The sequence below is a fragment of the Bufo gargarizans genome, chromosome 3 (genome assembly GCF_014858855.1).
Source record: "Bufo gargarizans isolate SCDJY-AF-19 chromosome 3, ASM1485885v1, whole genome shotgun sequence".
In the NCBI taxonomy this organism is placed as follows: domain Eukaryota; kingdom Metazoa; phylum Chordata; class Amphibia; order Anura; family Bufonidae; genus Bufo; species Bufo gargarizans.
In genome coordinates this window covers 91965439-91980998 of record NC_058082.1, presented here as the reverse complement: position 1 = coordinate 91980998, position 15560 = coordinate 91965439, and positions in this window count along the sequence as shown.

Here is a 15560-nt window from a genome sequence, read left to right as displayed (position 1 = left end):
TTTTGCGGAACAGGTGCGGACCCATTCATTTTCAATGGGGCCGGAATGTGCAGACAAGAAAATACATTTTCTATGAGAGTGCCGGCGATGTGTGGTCTGCAAAATGCGGAACGCACATTGTCGGTGTCTATGTTTTGAGGATCTGCAAAACACATACGGACATGTGAATGGACCCTTAATAACAAAAATTACAGCACAGATAGCGTCATAAACCAAATATAACAATGGTCACCATATGGAAGCAAAGTACACTAAGTGGTTAACAGACATAATGCAATACAGTTCTGTTGGACTCTAAATGAGAGCCATAGCTGGGACAGCAGAGCACCGCCTTTCTACACTGCGGAGTCTTAGAGGAATAATATCACCCAATTTTTGTTTTCTGTTAAAACCAAATAGCAACCCATATGATTTTTTTCTAATCTGTTTTTGTTTTCTGATTACAGATTTTTGTATTCTATTTTCTGAATATGATTATGGGGGTGGCCGTCTTGCCTGTTTTAAGTAATAACTATTTTATGAGGTATCAATATCTGTCTTAAAAGCACAGAAATTGAAATTTTTAAAATTGCAAATTTTCCAAAAATTTTGGTAACTTTTGGATTTTTCTCTTTTATAAATAAAGGTGAAATATATCGACTCAAATATACCACAGTCATGAATTACAATTTGTCATGAGAAAACAATCTCTGAATGTCTTGGATAAGTAAAAGCGTTCCAAAGTTATTACCACATAAATTGACACATGTCCTGGTCCTTAAGGTGAAAAGTGGCTCCTGAAGGGGTTAACAGCATTTAGGAAGCATTTAGAGAATTGCTTTACGGCAGCCCCATGGGCCATAGACACAATGGACTGGAGCTGACCCTATTGACTTCTATGAGAGAGTCTTCTAGGCATGCTATGTGCCCTGTGCAGAGGTCATTGTACCAGGAAAGAATAGATAAGCTCTGAGAATCGCCTATTGGGCATGATGGATCTGGTCTTATCTATACACAGAGGTGATACCATTACAGGCAGGATTAGAATGACAGATAAGCAGGTAACTGCAGTAAAGTGATCTGTACAGACCAAGACATGGTGCCTATGATTAGGTTTAGTTGCCAGTGCGAAAACTGCAGGATTTTATGGTTTCATTTAAATATAGATCTTGACATGGCAAATTTAAAATAACGGCGTAAAAAAGTCTTTAAAAATATGTTCCAGATAAAAATGTGATTTAAACAATAGGTCTGCAGGGCCGGACTGGGACAAAAAAATATGCCTGGGCATTTTTGACTGAGCAGCCCAATCACATGACCCACAACAGGCCCCACCCCCTTGCAGTCTAGGGGCGGAGCCAAAACCGGAAGCACAATTGAGAGGCAGGGCCAGCCACCAGTAAGATAGGAAGGCCTCAGCCAACACACAAGCTTCTTTGGGGGTCCCCAGGTGACATTAGGGGTCTTAGTACGATCCGGCCACCTAATCCGGCAGAAAATGCAAGGAATCGACTGGACACAAAGCACAGCATGCAGCGGTTTATGTCCCGCTGATTCTCTGCATTTTTCCCAGAGTGTGGCCTGATCTCTGCCGTACCCCATTATAGTTAATGGGGCTGGCGGGTATTCTGTCTGCATCCAGCAGTGCCGGATCCAGTGAATTCTCTGCTGGAACAGCCTGCCAGGATCACTAACGCAGATGTGAAAGTAGCCTCATACAGCGCCCCATACCTCTTACATCCAGTGATGTCTCCTCTGATGTAGATGTTCTCTTTCTTCATCTTCTCCATTCAGACCAGACCACCGTGATCATTTCTTTCAGCCATCTCATGTCTCTGCAGAGTTTGACAGACATCTTAGTTTCCTACTTTTCCATCATCCCTCAATTAACATCCCATCATGCACCCCCAATACTGAGAAGCTGTGCTCCCCAAAACTATACTGCAAAAAGAACTGTGCTAAGCTGATGCTGTGTCAGGGTGCCCCCAAAGTAATGGTGCTCCCAAAGTCCCAACAATAGTAATTATTTCTTTGCCAGAGTGCATTTAGTAGTAATAGTGCTTAATAGTGCTCCTACAGTGCCCCCAACAGTAATTGTGTCCCACAAGTAATAATGCTCCCATAGTCCCCCAGTTGTAAAAAAAAGCCCACCATAATGCCCCGATAGTAATAATTATCTTTATAATGTGTGACAGTAGAACCCCCCCTTATAATGTGCACCAGTACAAAAAATGCCCCGTTGTGTGGCAGTAAAAAAAAATAAAAATACCTCCTCTTAGTGCCCCCAGTAGAGCCAATGTCCCCAGAGTGCCCTCATGTGTTCTAATGACCTGCACTGTGTGCCACTACAAAAAACACTTAGTGCCCAGTTGAGCTTAGGTGCCCATAGTGACCTTATAATTTGTGCCAGTATAAAATACTCCTATATAGTCCCCCCAGAAGATGCCCCCATAGTGCTCCTTCCCCGTCTCCATACTGCCCTCCATAACCACCTCCGGACCGCCTAACGCACGGATGCGTCCGGAAGGTGGTTGATTCATTCCTCCTGGACGCATCCGTGCGTCATCTCGCGAGTAAAGGAGTATTTCGTCAGCAACCTGCCAGCCAATGATCGTCGCTGGCAGGTTGCTGATTTTTAAAAAATCGAATCAGAAGCCATCTAACACATCATATTAGTAAATATGATGTGTTAAATGGCTTCCCTGCTCCTCTGCTGGTCCTTTTCGTCGGTTGGTCTCAGCAGAGGAGCAGGCATCACTGTGAGTACCCACCAACACTTCACTTAGCCCCAGATCACCCTCCATAACCCCCATCACCCCAATTAACCCCTTGATCGCCCCCTGTCAATCACCTAGTGAAAGGGAAAAAAGTGATCAGTGTAAACTGTCACTTTTTTTTTTTCACTGGTATTGACTGTTAGGTTTTAGGTATAGTTTAGGCCCCTTGGTTAGGTAGTTTAGCGATTGTTTAGCGCCCAGCCCACCGCACCGCAGTCACTGATTCGCTGATTAGCGTATCGCTAATCAGCATTTGTACTTTTATAGTATCTGTAAGTGATCAAAACTGATCACAGTCAGATCTATAATAGTATTAGTGTCACCTTAGTTCGCCCTCCACCCAAAACGCAGTGTTTGCCCGATCAGGCCTGATCGGTCGCCCACACGTGCGTTCGCCCACGCCCGCCCCACCGCAGTGACAAAAAATTTTGCACATTCACTTTACACGCGCTGCAGCGATAAAAAAAATCAGTTTTTACATTTTTTATCAACCGCAGCGGCCTCCGGTACTTCGCTAGCCTCCCATTTGTAAGACAGGCTTGCTTTTTTTCTTGGGTAGTCTCAGGGAATACCCCTAAATTTAGTTGCCCAAATGTCAAACAGGGGGTATTCTTCTGAAGAGGCCTACAGGCTTCTGACTCAGTCGGATGAGGAGTGGGAACCCTCATCTGATGAATCCAGCGGGTCAGAATACGAACCTGTAGAAAGCAGTGGCAGTCTGACCCAAAGTTCGGACGAGGAGGCTGAGGTCCCTGATAGCACCAGGCGTACCCGGCCCGTGTCGCTAGACCACAGGTTGCGCAGGATCCGCTTCAAGAGCAGCAGAGTGGGGCTGGCGCTGTCGGATTACGTGGTGAGGCATACACCAGCAGCGCAGCCCATCCTGGACCTAGTACCAGCACTGCCGTACAACATGGTGAAGTGGTGAGCACCAGAAGGGCAGTTGAAGCTGGTACGGTGGCACGTGCAGTAGTTACCCCGTCGCAGCCACCGCAAAGACGGGCCCGTAGAGCCCCTAGAATCCCTGAGGTGCTGGCAAACCCTGATTGGCAGTCCCCAACTTCAGCCGCACCTGTAGTTCCCCCTTTCACCGCCCAGTCTGAAGTTCGGGTTGAGACAGCTCAGATCGGTTCGGCCCTGGGATTTTTTGAGCTGTTCTTGACTGCGGAGCTCTTAGACTTAGTTGTGGCAGAAACAAATCGGTATGCCACACAATTTATAACCGCCAACCCGGGAAGCTTTTATGCCCAGCCTTTCTGGTGGAAACCAGTCCAAGTTTCCGAAATAAAAATTTTTCTGGGCCTTCTCCTCAACATGGGTCTAACCAAAAAGCATGAATTGCGGTCATATTGGTCCACGAACTCAATTCATCACATGCCCATGTTCTCTGATGCTATGTCCAGGACACGATTTGAGACCATCCTGCGTTTCCTGCACTTTAGCGACAACACCACCTCCCGTCCTAGAGGCCACCCAGCTTTTGACCGGCTCCACAAAATTCGGCCCCTCATAGACCATTTCAACCAGAAATTTGCAGATTTGTATACCCCAGAGCAAAACATCTGCATTGACGAGTCCCTAATACATTTTACCGGGCGCCTTGGCTTCAAACAATACATCCCAAGCAAGCGCGCCCGGTATGGGGTCAAATTGTATAAGCTCTGTGAAAGGGCCACAGGCTATACCCACAAATTTCGTGTCTATGAGGGAAAAGATCAGACCCTGGAGCCGGTCGGTTGCCCTGACTACCTGGGGAGCAGTGGGAAGACAGTCTGGGACTTGGTGTCACCCTTATTCGGCAAGGGGTACCATCTTTATGTGGACAATTTCTACACAAGTGTGGCCCTCTTCAGGCATTTGTTTCTAGAACAGATTGGCTGCTGTGGCACCGCGCGAACCAGTCGCACGGGCTTCCCCCAATGGCTCGTTACCACCCATCTTGCAAGGGGGGAGAGGGCTGCCTTGTGTAACGAAGAACTGCTCGCGGTGAAATGGAGAGACAAGCGTGACGTTTACATGCTCTCCTCCATTCACGCAGACACGACAATCCAAATTGAGCGAGCAACCCGTGTCATTGAAAAGCCCCTCTCAGTCCACGACTATAACCTTCACATGGGAGGGGTGGACTTCAATGACCAGATGTTGTCTCCGTATTTAGTGTCCCGCAGAACCAGACGCTGGTATAAGAAGGTGTCTGTATATTTGATTCAATTGGCTCTGTATAATAGTTTTGTTCTCTACAGTAAGGCTGGGAGAACACGATCCTTCCTCATATTTCAGGAAGAGATCATCGAGAACCTCCTGTACCCAGGAGGTTCCGTGGCCCCATCCACCAGTGTAGTTAGCCGTGTCTGTAGCAGGAGTGGAATAAGGCGTGACACCCGCTTTTTCTGTCCTGACTGTCCTGACCACCCTGCCCTATGCTTAGGGGAGTGTTTCCAGAAGTACCACACACAGGTACACCTAGCATAGGGATCACATCTCACCAGGACAGGCACACAGGGCTATTAGGGCCCATTCACATACAGCCGCTGCAAAACTCTCCTTTCACCTGGGATAAAGTGCATAATGTACTTCGCCACATCTTTGGGCGATTTGCGCTTTAAAAACAAAAAACAAAAAAAAAATCACCAGTAAGCAAAAAGGTTAATGTTCAGTTCAAAAAGTTAAAGTTTATATGTTCTGTTCAAAAGTTAATAAAATTGTTGCGTTGCGGCCTGGTTTTTTCTTTTTTGTTTTTTTTTTTCTTTACATTCCAGGTGGACCCAACCGATTGACTAGCTGCAGCACTGATGTGCATTCTGACAGAAGCATTGCGCTGCTGTCAGATTACACACAAGTCGGTGTATGCGGCGCTGCAAGACGAGATTTCTCATCTGCAGTAAAAGATACGTTTGCCGAGGCATATGAGCTGAGGAGGTGGCGGTGTTCCTATGCTTTGGCAAACACTTTGTATATAAAAAAAAAAATCCCGGCAATGATTTATTCATCCACATCGATTGATGTGAATGGAGAAATCTGGTTTGCCAGGGCATACGAGCTAAGTGGGTATGGATGTTGGGCGGAGCTCCTATGTCCTGGCAGACGCCTTTCCCCTCCTTTTTTTTTTTGGGCAGAGATTTTTTCATCCACATTGATCGATGCGAATGAAGAAATCTGTGCCGTTCATTTTTTTTCTTTCAGCCCAGAGGCTGAACGGAAAAAAAAATCTCATTACCTGTATGCTCAATATAAGGAGAATAGCAGAAACTCCTAATGCTGGCCATACATGTAATGATTGCGGAGACCCTCAAATGCCAGGGCAGTACAAACACCCCACAAATGACCCCATTTTGGAAAGAAGACACCCCAAGGTATTCGCTGAGGGGCATATTGAGTCCATGAAAAATTGAAATTTTTGTCCCAAGTTAGCGGAAAGTGAGACTTTGTGAGAGAAAAAAAAATATAAAAAATTTCCGCTAACTTATGCCCAAAATATTTTTTTCTATGAACTCGCCAGGCCCCTCATTGAATACCTTGGGGTGTCTTCTTTCCAAAGTGGGGTCACATGTGGGGTATTTATACTGCCCTGGCTTTTTAGGGGCCCTAAAGCGTGAGAAGAAGTCTGGGATCCAAATGTCTAAAAATGCCCTCCTAAAAGGAATTTGGGCCGCTTTGCGCATCTAGGCTGCAAAAAAGTGTCACACATGTGGTATCGCCGTACTCAGGAGAAGTTGGGGAATGTGTTTTGGGGTGTCATTTTACATATACCCATGCTGGGTGAGATAAATATCTTGGTCAAATGCCAACTTTGTATAAAAAAATTGGAAAAGTTTTGCCAAGATATTTCTCTCACCCAGCAGGGGTATATGTAAAATGACACCCCAAAACACATTCCCCAACTTCTCCTGAGTACGGCGATACCAGATGTGTGACACTTTTTTGCAGCCTAGGTGGGCAAAGGGGCACACATTCCAAAGTGCACCTTTCGGATTTCAGAAGACACCCCAAGGTATTCCGTGGGGGGCATGGCGAGTTCCTAGAATTTTTTTTTTTTGTCGCAAGTTAGTGGAATATGAGACTTTGTAAGGAAAAAAAATATAAAAATCATCATTTTCCGCTAACTTGTGACAAAAAATAAAAACTTCCATGAACTCACTATGCCCATCACAAAATACCTTGGGGTGTCTTCTTTCCAAAATGGGGTCACTTGTGGCGTAGTTATACTGCCCTGGCATTCTAGGGGCCCTAATGTGTGGTAAGTAGTTTGCAATCAAAATGTGTAAAAAATGGCCTGTGAAATCCGAAAAGTGCTCTCTGGAATGTGTGCCCCTTTGCTGCAAAAAAGTGTCACACATCTGGTATCGCCGTACTCAGGAGAAGTTGGGGAATGTGTTTTGGAGTGTAATTTTACATATACCCATGCTGGGTGAGAGAAATATCTTGGCAAAAGACAACTTTTCCCATTTTTTTATACAAAGTTGGCATTTGACCAATATATTTATCTCACCCAGCATGGGTATATGTAAAATGACACCCCAAAACACATTCCCCAACTTCTCCTGAGTACGGCGATACCAGATGTGTGACACTTTTTTGCAGCCTAGGTGGGCAAAGGGGCACACATTCCAAAGTGCACCTTTCGGATTTCACTGGTCATTTTTTACAGATTTTGATTGCAAACTTCTTCTCACACATCTGGGCCCCTAGAATGCCAGGGCAGTATAACTACCCACAAGTGACCCCATTTTGGAAAGAAGACACCCCAAGGTAATTTGTGATGGGCATAGTGAGTTCATGGAAGTTTTTATTTTTTGTCACAAGTTAGTGGAATATGAGACTTTGTAAGAAAACAAAAAAAAAATCATCATTTTCCGCTAACTTGTGACAAAAAATAAAAAGTTCTATGAACTCACTATGCCCATCAGTGAATACCTTAGGGTGTCTACTTTCCGAAATAGGGTCATTTGTGGGGTGTTTGTACTGTCTGGGCATTGTAGAACCTCAGGAAACATGACAGGTGCTCAGAAAGTCAGAGCTGCTTCAAAAAGCGGAAATTCACATTTTTGTACCATAGTTTGTAAATGCTATAACTTTTACCCAAACCATTTTTTTAAATCAAAGACATGTAGAACAATAAATTTAGCGAAAAATTTATATATGGATATATGGATTGTTTTTTTTGCAAAATTTTACAACTGAAAGTGAAAAATGTCATTTTTTTGCAAGAAAAATCGTTAAATTTCGATTAATAACAAAAAAAGTAAAAATGTCAGCAGCAATGAAATACCACCAAATGAAAGCTCTATTAGTGAGAAGAAAAGGAGGTAAAATTCATTTGGGTGGTAAGTTGCATGACCGAGCAATAAACGGTGAAAGTAGTGTAGTGCAGAAGTGTAAAAAGTGGCCTGGTCATTAAGGGGGTTTCAGCTAGCGGGGTTGAAGTGGATAATGTGGCACTATAAAATGCCCCACATAGATACCCCCATAATGCTCCTTTCCTCCCTTCCCCATAGTGGCATCAAAATGGGTGCCAGTATTAAATGCCCCTATATAATGCCCTCATAGTGCTCTTGTCCCCCACTTCTCCATAGTGCCCACCTATAATGCGTGCCAGTATATAGGGCCCCCAGTAGATGCCCCCATAGTGCAGTCATACACGCACTCTCCACATACATGGACGCAGTCATACACGCACTCTCCACATACATGGATGCATTCTCCACATACATGGATGCACTCTCCACACACATGGACGCACTCTTCACATACATGCGCTCACCATATACATAGTTGCACTCATACACACACTCTCCACATACATGCGCTCACCATATACATAGTTGCACTCATACACACACTCTCCACATACATGGACGCACTCATACACGCACTCTCCACATACATGGACGCACTCATACACGCACTCTCCACATACATGGACGCACTCATACATGCACTCTCCACATACATGGACGCACTCTCCACATACATGGACGCACTCTCCACATACATGTGCTCACCATATACATAGACGCACTCATACACACACTCTCCACATACATGGACACACTCTCCACATACATGGACACACTCATACACACACTCTCCACATACATGGACACAACTCATACACACACTCTCCACATACATGGACGCACTCATACACACACTCTCCACATACATGGACGCACTCATACACACACTCTCCACATACATGGACGCACTCATACACACACTCTCCACATACATGGACGCACTCATACACACACTCTCCACATACATGGACGCACTCATACAAACACTCTCCACATACATGGACGCACTCATACACACACTCTCCACATACATGGACGCACTCATACACACACTCTCCACATACATGGATGCACTCATACACACACTTTCCACATACATGCGCTCACCATATATATAGACACACTCATACACACACTCTCCATATACATGGACGCACTCATACACACACTCTCCACATACATGGACGCACTCATACACACACTCTCCACATACATGGACGCACTCATACACACACTCTCCACATACATGGACGCACTCATACACACACTCTCCACATACATGGACGCACTCATACACACACTCTCCACATACATGGACGCACTCATACACACACTCTCCACATACATGCGCTCACCATATACATACAGTCATGTGAAAAAATTAGGACACCCTTTGAAAGCATGTGGTTTTTTGTAACATTTTTAATAAAAGGTTATTTCATCTCCGTTTCAACAATACAGAGAGATTAAAGTAATCCAACTAAACAAAGAAAACTGAAGAAAAGTCTTTTCAAGATCTTCTGTAAATGTCATTCTACAAAAATGCCTATTCTAACTGAGGAAAAAGATAGGACACCCTCACATGTATTCCCTCTTAAATTGGCTCAGATCTCACACAGGTATATCACACCAGGTGCACATAATTAGTAGATCGTTACTCTGCATGTTGAATGAGGCTTGCCCTATTTAAACCTCAGACATTTAGTTTGGTGTGCTCCTGACTGTTGAAGTGAGAGTGAGCACCATGGTGAGAGCAAAAGAGCTGTCAGAGGACTTCAGAAAAAAGATTGTAGCAGCCTATGAGTCTGGGAAGGGATTTAAAAAGATCTCAAAAGATTTTGAAATCAGCCATTCCACTGTCCGGAAGATAGTCTACAAGTGGAGGGCTTTCAAAACAACTGCCAACATGCCCAGGACTGGTCGCCCCAGCAAGTTCACCCCAAGAGCAGACCGCAAGATGCTAAAAGAGGTCTCCAAAAACCCTAAAGTGTCATCTCGAGAACTACAGCAGGCTCTGGCTACTGTTGATGTAGAAGTACATGCCTCTACAATCAGAAAGAGACTGTACAAGTTTAACTTGCATGGGAGGTGTGCAAGGAGGAAACCTTTGCTTTCCAAGAGAAACATCGAGGCCAGACTGACATTTGCCAGAGATAAAGTTGACAAAGACCAGGACTTCTGGAATAATGTTCTTTGGACAGATGAGTCCAAAATTGAATTATTTGGACACAACAGCAGAGGACATGTTTGGCGTAAACCAAACACAGCATTCCAAGAAAAGAACCTCATACCAACTGTGAAGCATGGAGGTGGAAGTGTCATGGTTTGGGGCTGCTTTGCTGCAGCAGGACCTGGTCAGCTCACCATCATAGAATCCACGATGAATTCTACTGTGTATCAGAAGGTGCTTGAATAACATGTGAGACCATCAGTTAGAAAATTAAAGCTGAAGCGGAACTGGACCATGCAACATGACAATGACCCAAACCATACTAGTAAATCAACCAAAGATTGGCTGAAAAAGAAGAAATGGAGAGTCCTGGAATGGCCAAGTCAAAGTCCAGATTTGAATCCCATTGAGATGCTGTGGGGTGACTTGAAAAGGGCTGTACGTGCAAGAAACCCCTCAAACATCTCACAGCTGAAAAAGTTCTGCATTGAGGAGTGGGGTAAAATTTCCTCAGACCGATGTCGAAGACTGGTAGATGGCTACAAGAACCGTCTCACTGCAGTTATTTCAGCCAAAGGAGGTAACACTCGCTATTAGGGGCAAGGGTGTCCTATCTTTTTCCTCAGTTAGAATAGGCATTTTTGTAGAATGACATTTACAGAAGATCTTGAAAAGACTTTTCTTCAGTTTTCTTTGTTTAGTCGGATTACTTTAATCTCTCTGTATTGTTGAAACGGAGATGAAATAACCTTTTATTAAAAATGTTACAAAAAACCACATGCTTTCAAAGGGTGTCCTAATTTTTTAACATGACTGTAGACACACTCATACACACACTCTCCACATACATGGACGCACTCATGCACACACTCTCCACCAGGGCCGCCATCAGGGGGGTACAGCCAATACCCCAGTAAGGGGCCCGGCCAGTTCCAATAAAAAAAAATAATAATAATGTTCCCCCCCCCCCCTCCCATTTGTCAGTGACTTGAGTTGAACTTTATTGCATCGCTAGAGGGGGGCAATTGATTATTCCTTTAGTGATGTCTGGTTCATGAACGAATCGTTCATTTGAATCGATTCAGTTCACTGAACCGGAGGAGTCGATTCCTCTGACTGAGCCGATCCGTGTGAAGCAGCTCAGTCTGACCCAGCACACAATAGCAGAGCCGCTGGCAGCAGGGAGGGGAGGGGCTCGGGAGGAGTGTAATCTGATCCTAGAGTGGAAGCTGCTTCTGCCAGCCCCTCCCCTCCCCGCCCACCAACCAATCAGAGCTGAGGCAAGCACTAGCAGCTCTGAGTCTGAGTCACTGACACAAGTACAGGGAGTCTAAGAATCGAATGAGTCTCAGGTTAAAAGAATCTAAAGATCCGACTTAGGCCTCATGCACACGACCGTTGTGTGCATCCGTGGCCGTTGTACCGTTTTCCTATTTTTTTGACGGACAACGGTTCACGGACCCATTCAAGTCAATGGATCCGTGAAAGAACACGGATGCACACAAGATTGGCATCCGTGTCCGTGATCCGTGGCCGTAGGTTACTTTCATACAGACGGATCCAAAGATCCGTCTGCATAAAAGCTTTTTCAGATCTAAGTTTTCACTTTGTGAAAACTCATATCCGACAGTATATTCTAACACAGAAGCGTTCCCATGGTGATGGGGACGCTTCTAGTTAGAATACACTACAAACTGTGTACAAGACTGCCGCCTGCTGCCTGGAAGCACCCGATCTCTTACAGGGGGCCGTGATCAGCACAATTAACCCCTTCAGGTGCGGCACCTGAAGGGGTTAATTGTACTATCATATCCCCCTGTAAGAGCTCAGGGCTGCCAGGCAGCAGGGGGCAGACCCCCCCCCTCCCCAGTTTGAATATCATTGGTGGCCAGTGCGGCCCCCCCCTCCCTCCCTCTATTGTAATAATTCATTGGTGGCACAGTGTGCGCCCCCCCCCCCACATTGGGTCGTCCTGTTGCTGGTCACCACTGTCCATCATAAGAACTGAGGAGTTGGAGAGGCGGAGCAATGTCACTGATGTCAGGTCAGTGACAGAGGTGCAAGTGCAGGACTCTGGACCCGGTGCAGGAGAAGTCAGCTGCTCTCACAGGGGCCCGGGGTGACGAAGTACAGCGACTGCTCTCGGGCCCCGAAGCAGCTGCTTCCCTGATAGTTACACCACTGGGAAGCGCTCATCTCCATTCCTGCCCGGCTGCTGCCTGCCACATTAATAAAAAAAAAAAACTCAGCCGGCAGCCTGGCTGATTGTGTTCGGCCCGGCCCACTGGGCAAATGCCCGGTCTGCCCTATGGTCAGTCCGGCCCTGGGTCTAGGCCTTGCTTGTACTCAGCTTCTCTTCGGCAGTCCCAAAGAGATGAATGGAGTAGGAACGAGGGGCTGAGCTAATGAATTTCATCGCTCACAATACCTGTTGCATTGCTAGCGACATGAGGTGGGTGATGTCTGATGAGTTTTTCGAGATCAAGCGGCCCCATATGCTGTTTTTGCACAGGGCCCTCTGCTGCCTGAACCTCTCTTATTCTGATACCTAGACGGATCCTACATTTCTACCAAAATATACATCAACCAAGAATGACTGTAAGAACTGATCAGCCAGGAGAAGTGTGAGGAGAAGCTATTCAGCCTTGCGAACATTGTCAGTCTGATGATGGTGAAAGTGTTTCTATCAGCTTCAGCGGTCAGAGTTATTGTCTGGGGAGCGCTAAAGTAGGTTACAATGACTCAGCTGTAGACATTGTGCTCCGTTATATGCAGGGAGCGTAGAGGGATCAGCTCTGCCGCCACTCACTTCAACTCCCTCTCCAGTCAGAAGCTATCCGTCAAAAAGTAATGATCATTTCCATGATCTCGGCCTAGCAGATCCAGACGTTCTTGCTTTGCATGTTCTTAAAGTTTCTTGGGGCACAGATTATATATTCGTTACCGCTTTATGGATTTGGAAAGATTTATTATTTGTTTCTGTTGCTTATATAGCACCAACATAGTCCTCTGCGCTGTACAAAGTTTGTCATGCACATCAGTCCCTACCAATAACGGGGTTCACAATCTAAACTTCTTATCTCAGGCACAGATTACACATGAGGACCACGTAAAGGAGTTTTTTTCCCCCAGGATTTCAATACTGATGGCCCATCCTCAGGAATCGGATAGGCCATTGATATCCGATCTGTGGAGGTCCCAGACCCTGCGCCTCTGGCAATCGGCTGCTCTGCAGTAGCTCTGGCGCTGGAACTACGCAGCTCTGTCCATTGCATAGTGGAGCGCTGCAGTAACCAGCTCCGTCCACTACACAATGGATGGAGCTGTGTAGTTCTGGCATTGAACAACTGATCCGGTGGGGATGCGGGGTGTCGGACCCCTCACGCATCAGATATTGATGGCCTATACTGAGCATAGACATTCGTTTGGTTTTAGATTACAGAAAGTTGTATAAGATGCAGGACAACCAGCAATATTGTGTGTAACCTGTACATTTTGGATTTTTTTCCTACCCTTTGCTAATTTCTGTAAACATACATTTTCTCTGTCTACAGAGGGGCAGGCTCTGAGCTAGTCAATTATCTCCCTACCTTCATACCCCTTCTTGTTTCCTCATACTTGGGAAACTGCAGCTGCATCCCCCCCCCCTTCCTTCCTTCCTTCATGCTCTCTATTCACACTAGATGGATTTGTTTGTAAATGTTTAGAAACCTTCATGAAGGGGTTTTTCAGGACTTGAATATTAATGGCCTATCTTTCGAATATCAATAGGCAGGGGTCTGACCCTGTAACCCCTCCAATCAGCTGTTAACTGCTGCAGCTTCATCCATGGTGTAGTGGATGGAGCTGGTAACTGCAGCATTGCTCCCATTCATTTCATTTGGATCCTTTCTGTAAAACGACGTGCATGGCATAGTGGTAAGATAGGTACAGAAGAACTTATGTCATGAATAAGGACTGAGTGAAGTCCAAAACGCGTTGACTGGTGTGGGGAGATGTCCTGCTGTGTGCCATTTTGATTTTTTTTAAAAGATATTTGAAATAAAAAAAAATCTATGGTTTTATCCAAGTCCCGAGTGCTGGACCTGCTACTTTGTTTCTACAAGGTGCAGAAGAACAGTATAAAAAAGGATCCGCGTGCTATTCGTCTTGGTGTAGGTAAGTATCGGTATACACACCTACACCAAGACAAGTAGCGCATGGATCCTTTTTTATACTGTTCTTTTGTACTGATGCCACATGGTCGGCCTGCTCTGGGATCGATAGGAACGTGCAGCAAGCCCGTGGTGTATTCTTTCTGCAGTCAGGAGTGTTGTGCCTGTAGCATAACCATACAAGGTAAGTCTCCCATTCCCTAACCCGGCACCCCCCAGATGGTCCTACCTATGTGCACGTCTCCTTTTCTTTCATAGTGGTCGGACGCATATGTAACATCCCAGAGTGGTGTTACCACTTCTGCACCTTGCTACTGTCTTTATTGACCTAACCTCATGTCATTTATGCATTTATTCCAGGTCCTCCACACTGTGCATTTCTAATGTTATGTAACTGTTCATGTAATGTGCCTGATTTACCAGCAGGTGGCAGCAAACACGGCAGAGCCTTCCATTCCATTCTAACCCCCCCTCTAGAGAGAGCTGGGCGAGTCCTACTTCCTGCAGTAAGGGTGGGGCAGAAGTTCTGGTCACTCTAGTTTACCCCTAGCTAGGCGAAGGGTGTCCGGGGGCATGTCTCTGCTGGACGTGCCCACGCCAGCCACAGCACCTTAAGCTCTGCTGGCCATGGAGGCCAAAGCTTGAAGCCTCAGGAGCCAGGAGGAAAGTTCCCTGGCATAACCTAGAGTCAGACTACAAAGTGAAGTGCAGCCTACAGAAGAAGCTGAGTTATACAGCCAGCCTGTCAGTACAGCAGATAAAGAGAGAAACAGACGTAGCAGAGTGGAGTTTGCCTGCCAGTTTCATGCTAAAGCCTGCTGGAACCAAGACAAACCCTGTAAACTGTTTTGGAGAACGTTTATGCAAAGTAAAGCTGCCATTGAACTTCATCTCAAGGTCTGGACTCCAGTTATTCTTTTATCCCTAAATTATTCCCTCTATTTATTGCTTCGGAGCCAAAGCCTGGGGTCCAGCCGTATCCAGGTAGGAGCACCATGACACACATAAAGAGACATTTTAGGCCGCACTATACCACTTAGCATTCCTACACCTGGGTCGCGTTATAGAGGGCCCTAGAGGGAGGCACCCGTTGCACAGACACAATACAATTACATTATATATACACCTTTCAACTTCATTTTACATAAAGAAATAATGCATACAATCGAGTGGAATTTATCTT